The sequence below is a fragment of the Papaver somniferum genome, chromosome 1 (assembly GCF_003573695.1).
Source record: "Papaver somniferum cultivar HN1 chromosome 1, ASM357369v1, whole genome shotgun sequence".
In the NCBI taxonomy this organism is placed as follows: domain Eukaryota; kingdom Viridiplantae; phylum Streptophyta; class Magnoliopsida; order Ranunculales; family Papaveraceae; genus Papaver; species Papaver somniferum.
Genome location: NC_039358.1, coordinates 206506827 through 206528464, shown reverse-complemented (window position 1 = coordinate 206528464; position 21638 = coordinate 206506827). Strand labels below are relative to the sequence as shown.

General features: G+C 35.8%; 2 long non-coding RNA genes across 9 annotated transcripts; both read right to left on the bottom strand.

Moving 5' to 3' along the window:
* Positions 1-219: 219 nt before the first annotated feature.
* LOC113313958 lies at positions 220-3274 on the bottom strand. Of its 5 annotated transcripts, none has more exons than XR_003342157.1 (7): positions 2704-3274; positions 1701-2368; positions 1465-1597; positions 1223-1323; positions 970-1040; positions 682-810; positions 220-589 (listed from the first exon to the last, which is right to left on the bottom strand). It is a non-coding gene; the product is annotated as an uncharacterized LOC113313958 (long non-coding RNA). The 5 variants fall into 5 exon arrangements; XR_003342156.1 differs by lacking the exon at positions 1223-1323 and having other exon boundaries at positions 1701-1876; positions 2142-2368; positions 2704-3259; XR_003342159.1 differs by lacking the exon at positions 1223-1323 and having other exon boundaries at positions 1701-1876; positions 2199-2368; positions 2704-3257.
* A 288-nt stretch (positions 3275-3562) lies between these two features.
* On the bottom strand, positions 3563-8284 carry LOC113313970. 4 transcript variants are annotated; one of them, XR_003342179.1, is made up of 13 exons: positions 7813-8284; positions 7543-7730; positions 7330-7445; positions 7064-7156; positions 6667-6775; positions 6294-6554; positions 6100-6187; positions 5112-5567; positions 4936-5014; positions 4530-4841; positions 4318-4393; positions 4108-4228; positions 3563-4000 (listed from the first exon to the last, which is right to left on the bottom strand). It is a non-coding gene; the product is annotated as an uncharacterized LOC113313970 (long non-coding RNA). The 4 variants fall into 4 exon arrangements; XR_003342181.1 differs by having other exon boundaries at positions 5112-5354; XR_003342182.1 differs by having other exon boundaries at positions 5112-5341.
* Positions 8285-21638: the final 13354 nt, after the last annotated feature.

Genomic DNA, 21638 nt, shown 5'->3' with positions numbered 1-21638 from the left:
AGTTGCTGAGTTTTTGAAAACTAGAACCTCCATGACTCGAAATTGAATGAGTTTCAGTGTTAATTTGCAGTTGGTGGAAATCTCTTTATGGCCTTAAATGAATGAGCTAAAAATGGTGACTGATGGGTAAATTCGCATTCTGATACCCACAAGCTTAAATTAAACGAAATTTTTGACACCGTGAATTCTTAATACAACCTAGTGCTCACCAGTGATTAGCAGCAAGCTAATAATAGATATATATATTGCATACAAGGCTTAAAACAAGCTACTATTCAACAAGTCAGATTTTGTACACCGGCTAGACAAACCCATATTTCATAGCCTTTCCTGTTCAACTGTTTGAGCCGGAAGTTTACAAACATTTAGCAAACAACAAAAAATGTGTGGTAATTAAGATCCTGCTTGGAGCTTTACTTCTACCATCTTACAATTGGCCGTGGAAACATAGATGAGCCCTCATGTTTATGCCAGATATCCTATATTAGTAAGGTATCGATTCTTTCTTGTGACCCTAGTGCAGGCACACCAGACAAACAGGAATTTGTGCACAAATTCAAGAACCCCACTCTTCTTAATAACATGTATCCTGCACAATGAATTAGTGTGTTTGCATCAGATTAGAGGTACTACTGTACATATAGTGTAAAGATCATATTCTTCACCGTTCTTGGCACTTACCTCATGATATTGTTTTTTGAGTAACTGTGTCACCAACATCGTATGGTAAACATCCACTTTCACTAAGCCGTTGCACTGGAATCTTCCTAATCAAAAGGCGGCTGAAATTCGAACATCCCGCAATTGGAGCTGCAATTGAAGCAAATTGAGTATGTGTTAGAATACAAGATTACGAAAACAGTTGAATTTGCCAGAATTTTTATAAGACTGAAAACAGGCACAAACACAGAGATGCATCAAGATATGTAGCTAAGAATGAAAAAACACTGAAGCTGCTCTGTTCCAAACCTGTTCTCATCTTTTATCGTGCCCAAGGGTTCAACAACTCTTGCCACTCCTGATTTTGTAACTTTGCATCCCTGCATTACGTAATTGTCGAGAGATATAAGATGTCCCAGCTCACATGTTTGCCCTAACCAAACTTCTAGTTAACCAGACCTCTAGCCTATCTATGATCAAAAATTCTTTTATTCATTCTTGTTCTTTGGTACTTTTCTGGATTAACTTTATATATCATTAGTTAATATTTGTAAGCACGTACGTGCCATTTCAGGTTTGTAGCGACAAGTTTTTCCTCCCATTGTGTGTTTGGCTTTCTGATGGCTTCTGCTCTTGATATGGCGATCAGAAAGTACCTTATGGCTACATATTAGAATAAATTAGACATGATTGTAAAGAAAAAAAAATTACTAAGTGAACATGACAGATTTATGAATTTAACTGATGCTCTTCATGTGGTCTGAAATTTCACGGAATTCTTCCACTCTTCGTAGGTTAACTTACTTGGTTTATCTGCTGGGGCATTTCATTTGTATCGAGGGGTGGATAGTGATGTCTTTTCCATTTAGCTTCCAGTTCTCATATATTCCACAGGCAATAGACAAGGTAGCGTTTTTATAGCGTTCATCTACAAATCCTGAAACAGGTAAAAAAAAATAAACCTGTCGATGAGTGCATAAGTAACACAAACGAATCATATGGGCAAAAAACCAATGGCGTGCAATAACTGTCCACAATACCTTCAGGTCAGCAAGCGAGATTATCTTCCCGTTCTTGGGTAAAACCCATATGAAAATGATAAAAGTAAGTTCCGAAAAATAGGACCACCAGTTACACTAGTTCTCTTCAAAAACCATTACTAGCACTCTCATGTACATTCCTGCTAGTTGATAGTTCCATCTATTAGTTGATTGACCTGCAGCACCACCAGATTTATAAACTACAACCCAACATAGAGGTATGCGGATACATACTGCTATAGAAGTACTTAATAGCATGGGAATGATTCTACACTAAGATTGAAAATTTCTCATTAACGACTGGAGAGCTGCATAAGCGAATAATGCAAGGATCAAGCATGCCGCATATTTGCCCGTTTCAAGTGAGATTAAAGGGTCTTGACAGAAGGTCACATAAGAGAGATCGAGATGCAAACAAGGTTAGAGGGATTGTTGCACAACCAAGGATCAAGCATGTCGCATATTTGCCCGTTTCAAGTGAGATTAAAGTGTCTTGACCTGTGAAACTAAGCAGTTTTCCTATTGAAGCCCACATATGAGAGATCGGGATGCAAACTAAGGTTAGAGGGATTGTTGCACTCCTAGCATACACTCCTAGTTTTTGGAATTGTTTTGCTCCAAAAGCTTGTCATACACGAGTTTCCAATCGACCTGCCGTTCCTACCTGGCTGTCATGTAAAAAAATATGTCAGCAATGTAAAATTATGGAAAAGGAACATACTCCAACTTCTGTATCTGCAGTATTCAACTAGTATAATTTAGCATAAAAAATACCCAAATTATGTATATGCAGTATTCAACTAGTATAATTTAGCACAAAAAATACCCAAATCCATAAAAGAAAGATAAATAAATCGTGTGAAAATAAAAATATTCATCCAAAACTGAATTAAGTTTAGGGCATCATCTGCATCTGAATGATAAACTAGGAGAAAAGAAAAGAAAGGAAAAAATACGGAAGGAGAGAGGGAGGGAATCAAATGAAAAAGAGGGGAATAGTTACATTTTGGTCTTTCGAAATTCTTTGCACCAGTCATCCTCTTCCAGAGCTTGTTCCAGAAAGTGAGACTTATGAGGAGATCCCAACTTTTCTTTAAGGTCGATTTAAAGATACCTTCACTCAAAACACTCTTGATCCGATTATTAACTTTTCCGATTCCACTCGTACCGTAATCATCTAAATAAACAGTCTGTTTTTTCTTCTTTCTCATCTTCTGAGTCTTTAGAAACAACAACCCGGACAACTTTAATTTATTACTGAATCTTCTTCCAGCACCTTTTTCCAAATTATGTTTCTTCATCTTCTTCACTTAACTTTGATCTATATACTCATTCCATACTCTGCAACTCTGAATGTGAATCATCAACCTCTCTATCTCTCTCAAGCTTTGTAAGTTGTGATTGGGTTTAGTTGTCCCCAATTTTAATTTGCTGAAATATCTCACACCAACAGTACTGTTATTTTATATCTACCATGTGGATAAGGGCAGCAGCTATGTCTCAATTGCTAGTTTACCTCATTAGCAGTTTAGCACCTGTAATTTCATGAAATAGATGCATTGGAGACATGAAAACTCACTAACAAGGCCTAACAAGCCAACATACCACAAGTTGAGTTTGTCAAAACTCTGGTTCATGTTTGAAACAATTTCTCGTTCAGTTGTTTCAAACATAAACCAGAACTTTATAATCACTTCACAAAAAGATAATGTGTTTTGCATTTTGTAAGCGTCGTGTGCAAGGGAAGTTTTCTATTGCATCCAAGCATTATAGGAAACCCCGACAAGAGGTTGCTTGGAGTTCTCTTGGTGGTCTTGTAGTACAAAAAACTATAGCAAGAGCCCCAGAGTAAAAGTTTCTGTCAGAATACAAATACTCAAGAAATTACTGAAGTTTAAGTTTGAAGTTGATGGAGATCCAGATAACCCGTAACAATAAATTACAGGAAGACAATCTAAAAACAGACTACAGGGAAAAGCAATACATATTTGGAAAGAGTGATCAAAGAATTTTAGGAGATTTCGTAGTGAAACTCATTTTGACTGTGTTTTGCACAATTTCTTATAATATTGTACGAAATTAAGTCCAGAGGACAAACTGAGACTGAGTTATTGACCGACCAACCGGCAAGAATTCTTATTTTCTCTTCCATGAGGCGTTTGTGCAAAGCTTCTCGGCCTCCTTGTGGCTTTTAAGTTTCAGCGTGCTGGCTGCATCGTGAGGTTGCAGCTGGCCTTAAGAGTTTTAGCCTGCTTTTTCTCCTCCACTGAAGGGAGAATCGTACTCGAAAAATCTGCAGCCTAACTCCACAAACAAGAAATGAAATATTTGGTCAGACTCAACAACTTCCTTGGGTAACTATGTCAAAGAAAAAACATGTACTATGATACTAATAAATACGCAGTACCTTCTCGTATCTCTTAGAGGCTCTTGAACATTTACAGCCTTGAACAAGCATTACCTTTTTCCTTCGTTTTGCTAGCAGCTATAATCTTCTCACCATTACTCATATCACACGATTCCTTATCCTGTCGTCAACACAACTTAAATAAGCAAAACAAAAATAAACCCCCAAGCGCCGGAAAGCCAAAAGAAGTTGTTTTTCCACCCCACCAACCTTAACGAAAGATGCAAGCTCAACTTCATAATAGACAGTTGAACCAGGAGGAACAAAGCGAGGTCTTGCTGAGATTCTGGAGAGCCAAAAGCATATTCAGGTTAGAAACTCGTACGGCTCTTCCTCAGCATGCCCTTTTTTCAAAAAGTTCCACTGGAAAAACATGAGTTTTGATTATATCTCTTGTTCATGCATCAGACTCTTTAAATTACCTTCGGCAACAGTTCCATTATTGGGTTTTTCGTAGCCTCTCCTAAGAATCTTCTTTATGACCTTCTTGTCAGAAGTTACTTCCTTCACAATCTTCTAGGAGAGCAATGAGAAGAGTCTCATTTGGTGGAAAAGCTACCTCCTGACCAGAGACTGACCAACCTCACCAACAAGAAAGGCGACCGCAAATGTCACAAAAACAGATGAAGATCTGGTGGGAAAAGAAAACCTACAATGGGGCTTCATGGTCAAGAGAACCTTCTCCTTCTTCTTCATTGTTCTGACAGCCTTCTCAGGTGCAAGACAGAAATACCCTGAATACCAAAGAAGTGTCGTTACAATAAAAAAATGATACAGCCTGAGAAAAAAATGGAAAAATACTCTGAGAAACCAGAGGAGACAAACCACCTCTAACACGAATTCAACTCCTTCAGATTGAGAAATCACACTTCCATACTCATGTCGAGCCTCATATTTGACTGTATCACTGTAACAACGCAACATGTCAGTCTATATCCTATTAAGTATTACCATACTCTCAAGCACCCAATCAGGTACATCGACAGATACTAGTAAGAACATACCAAGAACTTCGCCCAAGTCTTTGGGATTTTCCCATGTCTCCGCTTCAGTTAGAACCTCCTTGGCAATCCCTTCGTCTTTGCAAATGTCCTTCACACTAGACCAGGAGTAGCTCCAGTTAAACTGAAGAGTTGCACTAGGAGGAATGGTTGGAGGAAAACCAGCTTCACCATAAGCAAGCTCCGCAGGGATGGTGAGATTGCATTTTCTCCTTTCTTCACTGTCTTGGTACCTAAAGGCCATCCCTTGAAAACTTCCTCCGTCAGATAACAAATTGACGTCAACAAATGCACACGAAATACTCTTCAGTCTCTTGCTTTATTTTGATCACCCAATATTACACCACACATACTAAAAAAAAAGACTTGACAACATATTGGTACAAAACTCTCCAACTATTTTCAATCCATACACTACTTTCTTTATGCTTGCACCTGTTTCTTTAAATGATGCACTTACTACAAAAAAAAATTACTTCAGTTACATACAATAAAACAAACTGCCCAGTCTGCCTATACAGACATAAAATACTTTCCATGAACCACCCTGATAAGAGAGAATATTCAGTTCAGTCAAGAATACAGAACTCAATTAGACTCTGAATACGACAGACTTAGCAGCAGCATCCTATTATCCCATGTCATGTTTTTGAATATTTTATTCGACTTCAAAGAAATATCAGAAGCAGAATACAGCCATGCAAATCTTTACCGAGAAAGTAATGTGCATCTTCTGCAACTGACTTCTCTAGTAAACTAAACTTTTAAAGCAATCCAATTCCGCGAAAAGCAATTTAAGTTTTAAGTAACATGACCCTTAAATCTTAACTACACATTGGGAAACAAGAACCACATAATAAACCTAAAGCCGTAACGAGCTTACTATAACAATATCAGTAACAAGACCTAATCAACAAGACATCGCGCCAAAAATCTCTAACCATTTCAACTAAAACAACCCATCGAGCATGCACTTCAATAACCTTCATACCTTGCCCAAGCTTTGAACTTAAATGGGGTTCCTTGATCATGGTTCGAATCAAACTGAATTCCATTCAATAAAGTCCCGGTATAATGAACTGTCAACCAAAACAAAATTAATCAAACCCATTTTTCCCTCAAACCCCTAAAAAAGCATAACAAAGGCATAGACAGACACAATGGAGTGAGTGGTGATCTTTTTACCTTCAACTTCATTACCATTTTCAGGAGTATCCCAACTTTGACCTTCTTTGATCAGCTTTTTCTTCACCCTTGATCCCCAATTTCTTTTTCTTCACCTACTTTCAGTACTGGGTTTTCATCAGGAAAACAGTAATCGAAATCTTCAACAGTTGGGATATCAAAATCTCCATCCAGTTCTTTAAGCAAATACTAAAACCGCAGTGACATCTGACGAGCTGTGCTACCAACCTCATCAAATCCATTTTGTTCCCTGATTTGTGCCTATGTACATCAGAAATGTTTTGGTTAAGGGACCTCAGCTTTTAATATTAACGAGTTCATTAACTTTACTTCAGGAATTTAAAATTTTCAAACCATTATAGAAGATACTTACTATGTAGCCTTCAGAAATTCGGTCAGACGCTTTTCTACTGTCTTTATTTGCATGGGTCTCAATGTATATATCAACCTTCAGCTGGCGGGTTCCCTCCATTGTTTTGAGCCTATGAAAATTCCATTACGTACAATGATTACGGTATTCAACAGCAAAATTTATATGAAAAAGTTCGTGCAAAATACGAAGAAGAAAAAGCATGGTGTAGCACATTCAAATGTCTTCTAGCATATGGTATTCCCATTCTTACCAAGGTTTTGTGATGTTTTACACAGACAAAGACTGAGAAGTAATTCGACAATGAACAGTAAAATCCAAGACCAAATAATAAACCTCAAATAGCTTCTAAGTTGCAGGTACGAATGTGACTGTAAAGACAACATATGTGTGTACATACCATTTCAGCATTGCATCAAAGGAAGTTCTTACTACCAATTGTGTGCTTGGTTTTTTGGTGGCTTCTGCTCTTGACAATGCAATCGGAGTTTACCTTGAGAATACACATGTCAGATTTAATTAGACATGAATGTAAAGAAGCAAATTACTCGGTGGACATAACAGGTTTTCACAACATTCCACAAACACCTCATTTTAACTCATTTCAAAAGCTAGTGAGTGGTGACGGCATCAAATAAGGAATCAAACATGGTTATGAAATTCCACCTCATTGTGACCAAATGAGCTTGTGCTTGTTTGCGGAACTAATGATGATAAATCATTAATCATTTATTGCAGAAGATGTCCAGTCCCTGGTGATAAAGCTATTACCAAAACAAATCCTGAAATAGACAAAACAATAAACTTGCCATTCAGTGCATAAGTAACACACAACATAAGTAAGCAGATGTGACTATGGGATGTCAAATGTTGCAATACCAGGAATCTTTCAACAAAACTCTCTTTCAAGAATCTCCCTTCCATCCTCACATTTGAGAGTGGCTCATTTTGAAAACTCAGATTCATGCCTATCTAATCTAATTAATACCGCATTAAGCTGAACAGGCATAAGGCTTGCAATTGGTGTGAAACAAATCATCATTAATACTGGTCAAACACGATATCGGCTGCAATAAACGTTACCAGATTAATCTTAAATACATAAAAACAATCAAGTAAATCAAAATGAAAACTTCAATTAATAGTTACCAGAATTGTCGCAATGAATGTTACTACTAGCTTTGGACCTAGTTTCACATTTTATCAGCTGAATGGATTTCTCTTCGCCCTTATAGTGGTTCACACAGACACTACAGATGCTTAGAAAGTTTCGAGAATGCTAGCTTTTCCGAGTCCGCCTATACTAAAGAAGATGAGTAAATGAACCATTTTGTTTTTTCTTCCTTCTCTTCTTTTTGGTCTTCTGTATCTTTAGGAACAACAACTTTGATTTATAACCCAAAAAATTTCTTCCAACAACTTTTTCTTACATATCTTCTTTATGTTTCTTCTTCAATCAATAACTCATTTGATCTATCAACTCCCTCCCGGGCGATTCCTTTTTTTACCATGAAATCGAGAATTTATAAAAACATAACCAACAGAACAACCAATCTTTATGAATAGTGGATTTCTCAGATAGAACAAGATCCTACATATATCTCGCCTTTGTTGCCGTAGGAGACGATCATAGAAGAGGGAAGAAGAAAAAATGCCTCTTTAGTAAACTTTATGAATGATCCACACTCGGTCCTATGCTTAGGGTTTGGTTGCACCCAATTACACTGTACTATGGTTAGGGTTTGGTTGCACCCTATTGAAATGCACTTAGGCTTAGTCGTATGGGCAAGATATTTAGCTGCTAGATTGGCCATCCACGTCAGATAGGGCAACCTCCTAACCCCTATGGGATGGCCAATCTAGCAGCGAAACGCCTAACAATTCGGCGTTAAACGCCGAACCAAGCGACGTTTGACCATAGTCAGCTAAGTTGACGCGCCGCTTTGTTCGGCGTTGAGAAGACTCGATACATTCAGAGAAAACTCGACCTTTCCTCCATTACAGTTCTTCTCAAAAATGTTCATTTTCTCTCCCAAAATTGTTTCTCAGAGATCTTGAGTTCTAGAAGTTGTTTTACAAATTCCTCCCGTGGGTTTGTGCATCATCAGATTTGTGATTGATTGAAGGTGGTTTGGTGCGATTCCATCCACGAAATCATTCAAGGTAAGAAATTTAAGTTTTAGGTTTAAAGTTTATGATTTTTGATTTTTTGTGCGATTTCAATGAATTTGATGATTGATATTTGGTATTTAGATGATGTAGATGATATGTGTATGATTTAATTTGATTATTTGTGATGTTTTTTTTAGGGATTTAATTTGATTATGTGTGATGAATAGAAATGAAATTTTGATTTTTGTGATGAAAATGAATTATAATTTGTACGCTAATTTGATTAGTTGTATGATAAAAATGAATGATAATGAATTTGTATGATAATTTGATTAGTTATATGATGAAAATGAATGATAATGAATTTGTATGATAGTTTGATATGGATGAAAATGAATGATAATGATATTTTAGTTGTATGAGGTGAATGATAATGAATTATAATGATAATTAGTATGATTAAAATGGATGAAAATGAATGATAATGATATATTTTTTCATCTTTGTTATTGATTGTAGTACAAGTATGGATGAATTGCTAGACCAAATGGAAAACACTTCAATCTTGGCACAAACGCAACAAAGAGAATCGTACATGAAGATCCTACGACAACCCTTGGATGAATTACAAGAATGTGAGAGACCCATCTACAAATTATGAAAGAGCGAGATTTTAGCCCGTTATGGATTGGACCCTATCCTCTAAACTAAAGTGATAATGTTTTAAGTTATTTAGAAGTAGGATTTCAATTTCAATGTAGCTTTATATGTTTTAAGTTATTTTAATTTAATGTATTTTTTAAATTTCTTCTAAACATTGTAACTTTGTTTTGCAATGTAATGGAAGATTACAAATTCTCAAACGGCTACATTTACTTTGATAAATTTTCAATTTTGAAACAAACTACGATTGAAAGAAATTGCAAAACATGTAGAAATAGAATTCTGGGAAAAAATAGTCGTTGGTTAAAAAAAAAGTCAAGCGCTGGATGGTGCGGCGTCAGAGAAGAACGCCGAATGGAACAGCGTCCAAACTAGCGCCTAACAGTTCGGCGTTGATTCTCTGGAATATTCGCATAACGCCGAATCATTCAGCGTTTCTGTCACTTTTTGGGCGCCGCACTATTCAGCGTTTCAATCTCGCTGATAGTTAAACTGCGAGCAAATGGTAGGAGAGAAAAGTAGCCAGATAGAGTGTTAACTTTTTCCCACACTTTTTTTTTGATTTGCAACACTTTTTGTCCAATCTACCAATCCAATCTAGCTGCTAGATTGGTCATCCACGTCAGCTAGGACAACCTCCTAAGTCCTATGGTATTGTTAATCTAGCAGCGGGTCGCTGAACCAAACAACGCCTAGCGCTGAACCAAACAGCGTTTGACCAATAAATTGGTTGACTGGATGACATCATTACTGTATAAACATCACATTTCATAGTTGATTAATTATTTTCCCCTTGTCAGTATCAAGAATTTATTGTTATCAGACAGTTTGAAAAGCTCACAAATTGTTTGGTTTGGCAACAACTTCCCTTGATGAGTGGGTATGTTTACACGTGTAACTTGGATGGTGAGGATTTCATGTATTAATTGTACTACATCTAACTAGGTACCAAATGTGTAATAAATGTCATCAGAGGGTGTGTATTTGTCGCAGACATTTACTTTAAAATCATGGAGCGTTGAATAGTTCAGCGTTTGTATCACTTTTTGAGTGCTGAATGATTCAGCGTTTCAATCTCGTTGATAGTTGGACTGCGAGCAAATGTTAGGAGAGAGAAGTATCCAGAAGTAGTGTTAATTTTTTTCCCGCACTTTTTTCTTGATTTGCAACACTTTTGGCCAATCTAGCAGTTCAATCTAGCTCATATGGATTAGCCTTAGACTAACTATAGTGGAGAATCCCCCTGCCCTACGTGGCTTGGTGTGCCAATTGGAGAGCACACGTAAACCCTTTCAAGTTTCAATCCTTGGGGAGAAATGGCGTGGGAGGGAAATAAGATTGAGTAGTGCTAGACACACCCGATTTTTGTCCCGAAATATTTTCCGAGAGAATCGGACGGCCTTTGGGAGCTGCTCTCAACAATTGGATGCGTGCGGTAGAAATGGGTCCCTACTTTTTGTTTCAGTCGGTGCAGATTTCGAGAGAAATCCGAAGGCATTCTAGCATTTTCGATTAAGATTTGGGTGAGGACCAAATCGTTGCCCAAATATGTTATACTTATTTTATGAGTTTTTTTTTTTTTTGATATATTCTGTTTAAAAGTAGAGCAAAAATCGGTTGACTGATGCAGTAGGTTTATCAAGAGCATGAGGCCTATCAATCGGGAACACCTTTCCTCGGTTCGTCAGGACGATGTTAACTAGGACGATTTTTTAATGGGATATCACCAACACGGTCTGGATGCTGCTTGTGCATGACTACTCCCGAACGATCGTGTGATGCCTAGAAAGAGTTTTCTTATGTGGATCGTCGCTCATTAGTTCAAGAGACTGCCTATGTAAATCATAATCAACATGATGCTTAGAATGTTGCTTGTGCAAGGGCTTGTCGCATTGGTCATCTCCACCACCATGAGAGGCCATTTTTTGAAGAAATTAAAAACCGTAGACCAAAATTTCAGGAGCAAGGAAGTTCGATTATAGGTTATGGGATTGTGAAGAAAAACAGGGGTAAGAAATGCAGAGATAGGAAAAATCAATAAAGCCCAATAAAGCAGATGCAACACACATAAAAGTAAACAAAAAATGATCAAGAAGATCACAAAGCAACATGAAAAATCAATTTTTAAGAGCATGAAGAATCAAATTCATAAGGTTTTCTCACTTGCAACAATGGCGGTTCCTAATGATCAAAAGAAAAACGGATAGATAGACCTTCAAAGTATCTGAAAACCAATGAAGTAGCACCAAAATCTCAACCCCCGATATTTTGTTGATAAAGGATCAGAAAGTGAAAAGTTAATTCTTCTTATGAACACAAAGGAATATCAAAGGTTGGAATGTTTGGAGAATGAAATAAAGGCTTTTGTTAAAGCATTTCTCGGTCGAACTCGCAAGTTTTGTTATCTTTAGGTTATTGTCAATATTAGATGTACAAAAATATATCTTGATTTCTAGTCTATTAAAGTCAAGTATCATACTAGGATTAAAGTAGGGTAGTCAATTATCAGACATCACTAAATAACCCTCGAAGATTGAAGACTGAAGAACAAACGAAAACACTTGCGAGAACTTCATCAACAAAGAAATGTCTGAAGCCTGACCCATCATATTTACCCATGGCATATACCATTATATCTTATGAGACTGTCGTATGATTTTAGTTGATTAATTTAATATTGCAAAGAAGAAATTTCGAGTCCAAGCTTGTCTTGGTTAAACTCTCGAAATATGATTCAAGCAATGGATGTTCATAGATCCTTTTTAGTTAAAACAATTTACTATTCACAAACTATTTTTGCTTCAAGTTGATCATTTGGAAATTGTCCAAGCAACGGTGTAGACTATCTATGGCTATTGGGAATATTTCAAATTCAATTATGAGATATTTAGAACTGCTTCGCGCAAGGTACACATACTTGTATGTATTACCTGTTAGAGCATAGCTCGGTTGAACCCACCAGGCGTTGGTATTTCAAGTTTGGTTGTCATATTTTAGTGAATCAAAACTCAGTTTAAGAGTCGCTTGATTATGTACTAGAGTCAACTTTGTATAGGTTATCTTTAAAATATTAGGATATGAGACATTACAAGTATTGCGAAGACTTGAAGAAGTGAAGAAGTAAGAAGCTACAACGACAACATCATCCTTCCACTTGAGGTTAGTGATATTTGACTTGAACTGTTTCATTCCCTAACGTATCTTTCAAGTCGTGCATATTGAAAACAAAACTGCGAAGCATGAACACTCTAGATAGACATAGTATTAAGTGAAGAAGTAAGAAGCTACAACGACAACATCATCCTTCCACTTGAGGTTAGTGATATTTGACTTGAACTGTTTCATTCCCTAACGTATCTTTCAAGTCGTGCATATTGAAAACAAAACTGCGAAGCATGAACACTCTAGATAGACATAGTATTAAGGAATACAATACGAGGTTTATTGCTTAACCATTAAACTTTGTAGATAAGATATCAACATAATCGTTTGAATTCCATTGTGATTATGTATGGGTATGAGGTGAGGATTTCATCCTAGGAAATAATGTTCTACATGTGTTTTAAGGAAGTAAGTTCATAAACTTGTTTATGAATCGAAAAGGAAATCGCAAGGCGTTATTGGTATTATTATTCATTGTATATCTTGTGAACAACCAATATGTGTGATTTAGTATAACCGCTCATGACTTGTTTATGTTCTTGGTAAAATATTCACAAAGGCGTGACTTATGTATTGGTATGACTTTTATTAGTGAAACCGATCTTAAGTAATCACCTGAGATGGTATGATCGAGTTTGTGATTTTGTGTATGACCGACTCTGGGTAAAGGGGAACCGATCATAGTAAGAGGTGCAACACATCACAAAGGGGAATCTATCCTTGTATGAGGTGCAACAAGTTTTTAGCAGAAAAGTGAACCGATCCTATGGACATGTGCAACACGTTTTTAGGCAAAGGGGAACCGATCCTATGGACATGTGCAACACATAGAAGTTAGATACCCTATATATGTGGGGAACCGATCCTAGAACCTAGTCAACCGAATTTTGGAAAGCTAGTGTGACTATGCACAGTACTCACATGGAGGTAGAACCGAAACTTGTTTTGGTAGAACCGTTAAACCCATGATTTGTGATTGAGTGTTCCTGATCAATCACACAGTTCTTGAAAGTCAAATGAACCAATCCTAAACTTGTTTGGAAGTGTGGAAAATCGGTTTCAAGGTTGTAAGTATGAAGAGGACTTACAAAGTAAGGATGTCGACATACTTTGAACACGTACAATAATGTTTATCTTTTATTGTTCAAAGTTATTCCTTAATAGTTAAAGGAAGAAAATCCCAGGATCGAAAGATAAATAAGTTAAAAATCTTTTATTTAAGGTTTTTAATTTTATTTTAGGAAAATGAGAATTAGTAATGTGCATTTACTAGTTCAAGATTCCAAAGAGATTTTTGGTCATTATTTTTGACAGAGCATTTCCAGGAATTATGGAAACCGAATTTGGAATATATTGCATATCTTGAGATATTTTCGGTTTTGGAAATTCCTTGGTGTCCAAACTTCCTTATCTCTAGCAAACTAATCCTTCGTGACAGCAAACTTCCTCGGTTGTGTTGTAACTGGTGTAGCCGCCTATTCGGAGAGGAGAGTAACCTAATTAGGCGAAATCTCTTACGGTCGCTCAGTTTAAAGTCTTCTTTGGGATTGAGAAGCTCTATTAGTACCGTTGGTGGGAAACTAGATAATTTCGGTTTATCTTTGGTTTTCCATTGATTTGATTGACTAACGGTAGTTGAATTTTGATTGCACCTACTTTGTTTATGCTTGAGAATCTTATCTTCTGATATAAGACTCACTCAAACTAGGTCGAAGTTTCGACAGGGATCTTTAGAATGTTTGTAGTTCTAAAGACGATCTTGTGATAATCCATTGTTAACAGACTCCGTTTTGTGCGTGATTGATCACAAGAGATTCAATTGTTGTGTGCAGGTGTTTATTGAAGATCTAAGAAGATTTGAAGACAAAAAGATATTGAAGATTTCTGATTTGGGGATCATAATCTTTAGTGTGCATAATACTTGTTTCGGTATAAAAGGATCCAACTATAATCGGTTTATCCTTGTGATAGATTGGATTTATTAGTTGTGTAGATCGGCATCAATACAATTCTTTGTGATTAAAAGTATTGATTGAAAAATCTTAACAATTACTTCGGTAGTTGAGAATAAGATAGATCTAAGAACCTGATGAAGGAGTTTATTGAGATAAACAAAAGAGCCTTTGTCGAACTCATATCACTTGGTTGTAGAGAGTTGCTACGAAACAGATTTTTTGTTCCTTTACTGTTTGGAATACGAACCAAAGGAATTGTTCCAAGTACGTGACTTATATATAAGTTGGAGGCGTGGGAATACAGACGGAGCTAGGTGAACTAGGTCTCAACTATACGAAGTTGGTTTAATTTTGTGTAGCGGCTTAATCATGAGAGTATTCAATTCTGGACAAGGTCCCGGGGTTTTTCTGCATTTGCGGTTTCCTCGTTAACAAAATCTTGTTGTGTCATTTACTTTTATTTTCCGCAATTATAATTTTTGTTATTATAATTTAAAGTGAATTACACAAACGTTAATTCATATTTACTTGATAACAATCCTATTGTGTTTGGTTAAGTCCGAACCTTTTATCAAGTAAACATACTTCGTTGTTGTATTGTCTCGATCTCATATCCATAGACGATCACACGAAGTGTGAACTGATTTGTTGCATTGTCTCGACTCAGTCCATAGACAATCCCTTTCGGAGAAAGGACTTATAGGTTGGAAAAGTTTTAGCTTAAGGTATATTTGGGTACCCTCGCCTTTTCATTACCTATTCAGTTTAATTACACGAACTGTATAGGTTTGCAAACCCCTTACATATAAATTTTTTGCAAACCCCTACCAATTAAATTCTCGAACTCCACTTTCAGTATTACCGAAAGTTCACGAACTATTCTATATGATTATGTTCTCTTTTGCTACAACTCCCATAAACACTTCTAAGACAACTTTATTCAAAAAATTCACTCCGGGCTTGTGGATTATTGTTTAATCTTGAGTATTATTGAACACAACTAGTGCTTGTAAGTTCAAAGGCATACTTTCCGATATTTCCTATCATTGTGCGCGGTTCCAAAACCCTGGACCATAATGCATATTCTTATGTGTAATTTCAAGGAGGACTTTTCACATGCTTAATGAATTTATAAAATAATTTTGTCGCACTCTAGATGCAAAACTAAAGTATTCCGTTATAACCTAGATTCTTCATAAAAATGTATTCTAAAGACCATCTTTTTACCAGATAGTTTTTGTACTTGGATCTTGTTTTACTGGTTATTGAAGTTCACAGACTTTAGATAAGGAAAAATATCGATAGAAATCACAAAGTTCTTTTCCTCTCAGACTTTGTGATTCCTCGATATAGATATATAAACCTTTCTTTGATTTTTTTTTGGTTTGTTCTTGAGAGGTGGTTAATAATTCAGGCTTCTTTGCTAACAGAGTGTAAGTGTTCCGGAATCATGAGGTTTGCTTGAATTTATCTAATGAAAAAAATCTCCAAACCTATGTTGAAACACGTCAAAAAGGAAATCAAATACGCTTGTCTGTTAGAGGCAGACAGGTGTCAAAAGTCTTCACTGAGGTTGAAGAAACTTTTAGGCTGTAAAGGACGTCAGCCAAGTGCATAGAGTCTTACAAGGTTCCAAAAATATAAGGAACACGAATGCAGTTGATTGGTTTGAAGGTTATTTCGGTCTCAGCTACATTCCAGTATGATAGTAGGCTAGTGCCTGTAACAGTTTAATATAGTATGGTGTTCAAAGATGGACGAGGTCCAGAGATTTTTATGCAGGTGCAATTTTCCTTCTTAACAGATTTTATGGTGTCTTGTTTTTTTCCCTTTCCTCATTATATTGTTTATATTTATAATAGGAATTTCACACGTAGTAAGATAAAAAACGAGACTTGTTCTTGTTGAATTCATATCTGGAAAGATATATTGAAATTTTATACTTGTTAGAATTCAAATACGATTAAGTTGATCTTGTACATTGATCAATCATGTACATGGACCTATGGTCTATACATATTGATTGTGGAAGAAAAATAAAATACAAAATTACATATACAATCTTCTTTAAGGGTGTTTGCTTTTACTTACTTATGATTGTATTAGGTTTTGTCCATACAGGTTGTCGAACGAATATGTTGGTGCAGTGCTTGGTACCATATCCTTTTACATTGGAATCAGAGCAGACAAATACTGTTAGAACTAATAAGTCTGTGTTTGTGGCGATCTAAACCTGTGGAAATACGTAACATGGATTCTTCCGGTTTTAATTATGCCAATTTCTTGAGAATTACCTCGAAGGATAACTCCTTAGTTGATTCTTTTAAATCTGTAGGTAAAGAACTTGTAATGTCTTCAGTTGAGGAAGACATATGTTCCAAGTTTCTTGGCGAACTTGACTCGGAATCAAAAGGAGAACCTACCATAAACTTTGAAGACCTTTCGAAAGTCTTTGAACATATAATCACTGAGATAAATGATCTTCTGGAGGAGTATGCTCAGTGTGCTAGTTATATCAATCAATTCCTAAACAGAGAACATTATCTTCGTGAAGTTGTTGAGTCTCTTTTGGGTTATATTAATAAATTCATTTAAGAACTGAACATGACCAGGGAAAAGGTTCGTGTACTTGAGGATACTGTCAGAAAAGGTACCACGCGAGAAAAACAGTTGGTTCAGAATCATTCCTCAGCAATGGATAACTTTCGTCGGTTAAAAAGAAAGGGTTGAATCAGATCTCACTTTAGCACATGAGCAGTGTATTTTTTTGGAAAAGAAAAATACATATTTAAAGTGCACACTCGGCTCAATATATGATAAGGCCCCTAATACTCCTTCAAAGACACTATTTTATAATGATAAAGTCACATCTGCTTTAACTGATAAACGATTGTGAAATATACATAACAAATCGGTATCATAGGGAGCTTCAAATCGTAATCATACCGCGAAGATCTCTACTGGTATCTCGCGAATTTGTTATAAAAATAAGTAGATTTACAATATCCAAAAGATGTTCTTATTCACAATCAATGAGGTAACTAGTCTTTCAAAACATCCAACTGATCCTGGTTGCAGTGTCATCCGAAAAACTTAAGTTAAAAACATTCAAGACTACTTACCTCGAAATTTTAACAACTCTTATGGTATAATGTCTAAACATAAGAAAGATATTTCTGACATCAAAATTTCATCTGGTAAAAAGAGTTTACCCTTTCAATCTAACTCATGTATAAAAGATTCTATAATTTCGTTCTTGAGAAATACTTCTTCTAAAAAACAATTGTCTGACAATAAGAGGTTCAAAAGGCATAAGAAATCGTCAAAATCTCTATTGAATGAGGATTTGAGACGAAACTCTTTCCATTCTAACATGGTTTCTACATGAAGATAAACAAAAGTTAAGAAACTAACCATTCAGCATAAGATAAATAAACTCGTTGTGTCCTTTAAGGATATGAGCGATGACTCTCAATCTCACCCCATCATCACTTAATTTAAATGATGGGTGCATCCTCAACACTGTCTTGAGAGTTATGAGGATTTCACAAATGTCAGAACTGATTACCATGTCAACTTTTCTGGTGACGAGGTTGCTCAAGTTGATAGTTCTTTATGGTTTGAATAACTCTTACTACATGTTATATCGGGATTCATGTTACAAAGTCCCTTATCTAAAAATAAATATTGTAAAAGGTTACATTTTGTTGAGACTTGGTCCATTAAGATGAAATATTTTTCGATTAGTTAGGTTTCATGACCTATTCAACAAAACAACTGTCAAACTCCTAATGTCGTTTTGCTATCTTTATTACACCAGAAATTGAGTCAATCACCTCTTGACTTGGTGTAACCACATCATAATAGTGAGTCCAAAATGTAATAACTCAATGTGGGTATCAAATCATATTATGCTTCTATAAAGAGTTTTCCCTGCCTATCTGACTCTAAAGTAAGAGAAGATAATATGACTCATGAGAATCCTATAATAACGAGCTAATATGAAATTTATGCTCTTAGAAGCATAACTTTTGATATTTAAACTTAAAAATATTATGAAGGGAATATGTGTACATCCTTCCGTCACATAATATCTGGTACATAGTCATGATAATTCATAAAAGATAAGTTTATCTTATGATAACCAATTTAGTATCGAAGGCCTATGTTGCATATCTACAAGAACCGTCCGCGAACTTCAAGTTTACCCTTCGGTTCACTTATCATGTTATTAGGAAACTCCATCTTAAACCTTTGGTTTCCTTTGTGTTAGAGCATTGCTCAGTCGAACTCACAAGTGTTGTTATCTCAAGCTTGTTGTCAAACTTAGTTGTCAAAACTATATCTTGATTTCTAATCTACATTTAGTCAGGTCTCGATTAAGATAGAAATGTTAGTTGAGGTTCGGATATCACTGCGTTGTACCATTTGAAGGCGAAGATCAACATGAGCTTTGAAGAACTTCAACATCAAAAGGTAAGTGAAGACTGAACCATCTATTTCTCAAGTTTTCACCTTTCTATCTTTGAGACGTTGTCGCATGACTAAATTAGACAGCACATGCATAACAAAAATTTCGAGTCAACTTTATCTTAAATATTGTTCTCGAAATATGATTACTTATGCTTAAGAACATTTGTACATACTTGATGAATTTGGTTAAGAACAATTTATTTTTCATGACTTAATGATTCAAGATTTAATCATTTGAAAATAGCCTGAAACAGTGATATATGTCATTGATGTTATTCGAGAATGTTTTGAATTAATTATTAGAGAGATATAGAACTAATATTAATCTGGATACAGGACGGTATGCATACCAGTTCACAAACTGGGAGAAGTGTTATAAGTTCAGAGCCGCAGTACATGTACCCAGTACACGTACTAGTGTAGCTATAGTTCGGCAGTAATTTTGTGGTATGCATACCTGATATCCATACCATAAAAAATTCAATGACTCGTGAAACAGGAATGGTACGCATACCCAGTATGCAAACCGAAAAAAACTGTTGATTTTGATACCGAAAACGTTACGCATACATAAAATATCGATGAGTTCCTGACCTCGTTCTTTATCTTACGGGTATCCATACCCGGTACACGTACCATGACATAGACATTCACGAACAAGTATAGTACACATACTTACCCTGTCGAATATTTTCAGATGCATCAAAATCATTTCTATGAGATAATCGACATTTGAATAACTCTCTAAAAATACTATCTAGACATTTTTGATCATATGTGTGATTCATGAAAAGTTTTAAAGTGTTATTTGAAAATGGTTAAGTATATAGTTCGATATGATAGTTTTAGCTAACCTTCATGAACAAGTCATATACACGATTCGGTTACGGTCCATCATAACCAGTGTGTATATTCTGCTATGTTAATCTCAATTCAAGTTTTTCATTTGACGGTGATTATTATTGCTTGCTTCCAAATCTATCTTAGCTTAAACCTAAAGCAACCTTGATCTTGAAAGTCTATAAAAGGAGAACCTATAACAACTAGTATCATTGAATTCCTGACACTATTCTTGTGTGTCCTAGTTGTAAACTAGAGTCGTCCTCTCCTTCAAATCCTTCTAGGGTTTAGCGACTAAAAAGACTTCACCTAAGAAATCGTGAAGCCATGTCCAACTATCTTTATCTTGATAGTTCGAGTATCCTGATCTTGTTTTGATTGTTGAAATGCTCATTCAAACAAGATAGATAAAAATCACAAAGTTTTTCATCTCAAACTTCGTGATTCCACAAGTTTCGACTTGTAAGGTGAATAATAATATAGGCTGCTCTTCGGGAATCATAAGACCGAATTTTGAGGTTTGCTAGACTTTTTATATTGCAATCGATTTCCTAACTCACCTTGATCTTTGATCAGAACAGAAATCACATATAGGTTTAGCTGTGGGAGGCAGATTGGTTTGAAGTCTTCAATTGAGTTGAAGAAACTCTTAGGCTATAAAGGACGTTGGCTAAGGGAATCAATTGTGCGGAGTCCTGCTGGTATTCTAGAGGCGTAAGGGGTGCGACTGTAACTGAATTGTTGTGACGGTTTAATTCGGTCGAAACCACATTCCAGTCCAAAGTTCTGATAGTAGGCTAGTGTCTGTAGCGGCTTAATACAGTTTGGTGTTGAAGTATGGACTAGGTCCTGGTGGTTTTCTACATTTGTGGTTTCCTCGTTAACAAAATTTATGGTGTATGTGTTATTTATTTTTCCGCATTATATTGTTTATCTTTATAATTGAAATATCACAGGTTGTACGTTAATCAATCAAAGTAATACATACATCCTTGTTTGTTGGATATGATTTGATTGGTTCTTGGATATTGATCTTTGGAATCGTCCAAGTACTCTTACACATAATTAGGTTCACGGTCTTGGTTTCGTATACATTCTAATTATGAGAGAAAGATATACAAGGTCTTCACATAATTCCTTGATTAAGATTCATTAAGTTGAACTCTCGGAATCGTATTCGATTTTAGTCCATACAGGTTGGCTAAGAAAAATTTGGTGGTGTATTTTGGTACCCCCCATGTTTTCACTATGTAAATATGAAATTGGGTTCTCAGTATACTTTTAACCCTTGGCTATGAAAAAGTGTATAGTTGATAACATCCGTTCAACTGTTCTCATACCTACAAGGATGAACAATTCAAAGAGATCTCATGTAACAATTTTTCTTGCTGGAGAAGATACTTTCAATAAAGAAGACGTACAAGGATCTTCCAGAAAAAGGGTGGCAATGAGTATTAAAGAACAAAACTCCTAGTATGCAGAAATCGTAAAGAATCTGGTTAATACATGTAATGATTCCAAGGCAGAAATAGTAACCTTCAACTATTTCTATCCAATAAGGTTGATGTTCAAGCCATAACTCTTGAACAACATAGAGTTGCGATTCAAATTCAAAAGAATTTTATCTCAAAAAGCAAGAAAATGGGGAATTTATTCGTATTGTCAATCGAAACATAAGTGTTCTATCATAACCAAGTTGTTGTCAAGCGAATTAAAGACATTAAGAGAACATTCTACGATGAAATTCTTGAAAGGTATGAAAATGTAACT